Source organism: Melopsittacus undulatus, chromosome 4 (genome assembly GCF_012275295.1).
Source record: "Melopsittacus undulatus isolate bMelUnd1 chromosome 4, bMelUnd1.mat.Z, whole genome shotgun sequence".
NCBI classification, from domain to species: Eukaryota; Metazoa; Chordata; class Aves; order Psittaciformes; family Psittaculidae; genus Melopsittacus; species Melopsittacus undulatus.
The window spans coordinates 36,441,788-36,443,722 of record NC_047530.1 but is presented as its reverse complement, the minus strand read 5'-3'; positions in this window follow the sequence as shown (position 1 = coordinate 36,443,722).

Genomic DNA, 1,935 nt, shown 5'->3' with positions numbered 1-1,935 from the left:
CTGAAATCCCCATTCAGAAGCTTTCATTCATGAAATACAAGGCAGCAGCCCAAGTGCAGGACTCTGCCCCGAGGGACATCGGACTGCCAGTCGTCTTTGGCTAGCTGTGGCAGTAGTGCCCAGCAGAAAGTGCTGTGGGGACAGGGCAGGAACAGTGTGAGCAGGGAAAAACCTCTGCAGCCAGGCCAGGCCCTGAGAAGAAACTGGCCCGCATTAGTTACTGGGACCAGAGCAGGGAATGTAAACAGCCCAGCATCCACAAAGAGGTCATAACCTCAGAGTCCGGTTTCCCTTCCTCTTCTCCCTCCTGCCTAATCTCCCGGAGCTGCTCTGTTTACTACCCAGGCAAGTAAACAAGCAAAGGAAAGCTCTGAAGCAATGATTTTTAATTTATTTTATTTTGCCAGTTGACAGCATGCCCCAATCCCAGGGCGGGTCCCCCCGGTGTGGGACCGGGCTCTGCACCCCATGGCAGCCGGCACGCAGCCACGCACAGGCAGAGCCGGCAGCGGGCACAGGCAGCACATCCCTGCCTTGCCTGCAATGAGCTGCACAGAGGGGCAAAGGGGGAACTGTGTTACCCTGCTCAAATGCAGGGTTGGGCAGACCTTGCTCCAGGAAGCCTCCAATTCACGCAAGATGGAAGAACGCAGATCCCTAAAGCTGGGGAGAATGGGGAAGAGAAGGCATCAGGGAACAAGGATGCGTCTGGTCAGCACAGTGGGGCCCAGCACAGCCAAACCACCAGCAGGTCAAATGCTGTAACCCTGTGAGTCTCTCCAAAGGCAAAGGACGAGACAAGCTCACCAAGGAGGGAAGCTGACTTCCAGCCAGGGCAGCAGCAACCCCCAAATCACACCCAGGCAAGCCCAGACACGTGGCTTTTCACCAGGCATTAGAGGGATGCAATGAGCTGTCTTCCCCAGGCTGTCAGGGTCTCTGACTTCCAGGCACGCAGTGGCACTTGGGGAAGTGGCAGGAGAAGAGACGTGTGGAAGGGCTCTCAGTGCAGCCCAGGCTTTGGGTGACAAAACAGCAGTGTGTGCTTGAGACCCTGTGCACCAGCTCCTGGTATCTTGCTGGGATCCAGCAGTCCCTGGGTGGCAGCTGCCTGCAGGGCAAGTCCCCAAAGCATCAGGCAAAGTACAAAAAGGATGTGATGAGCACCCGAAGCTCTACAGGCCCCTGCGTGAAGCACCCGCTGAAAGCTTCCAGCATAAACCAGTCTGCTTTGATTTCCTAATCTAAAACAACAGGACACAGAGCAGAGACACGGAGTAAAGCAGTGCCGCAGTGAGAATTCCGAGGCTCCTGCCTGCTCCCTGAACACATTGCTCCAGGAACTAGATACAAAGGAGCTACATTCCTGCCTTATCCAGGGCCGGTTCTGGCTCTGCCAGCATGAACAATTGGACTGCCAGGAACTGCGCCTTTCCCACCCCATTTGCTTTGGCTCTTTGCGTCTAGAGCACTGCACGGTCCAAAGTAAATCGCTGCACATGGATGGGCTCTCCCTGCTGCTCCTCAGAGCCGGCTGGCTCCCCCTCCTGCCCAGCAGTACTGAACCGGCGCTCCCTGGCAGAGACCCTCCGTGGCGCCGGTCCGAGGCGTCAACCGCGCCGTGCAGTCCAGGCGCAGGGAGGTGACCGTCCCGCAGCACTGCCCGGCACACACCTCCCGAGCTGTGCCCCGAACCACGGCGGTCCCGGCGCCCACCTCAGGGCACATCTCCGGCGAGCCTGCCCGAGCCCCTCAGCTCCGGCACCCCGCGGGACCCGGCTCCGAGCACGGCCACCGCCAGCCACACCCGCAGCCGGCCGCACCTCTCATTGGCAGCGCTGCCTCCGGAGGGTGGGAGCACATTGGTGGCTCCGCCAATGAGGAAGCGGCGCGGCGGAAGTGGTGCGTGCGGCGGCGGACTGCAGCTCAGCCTGT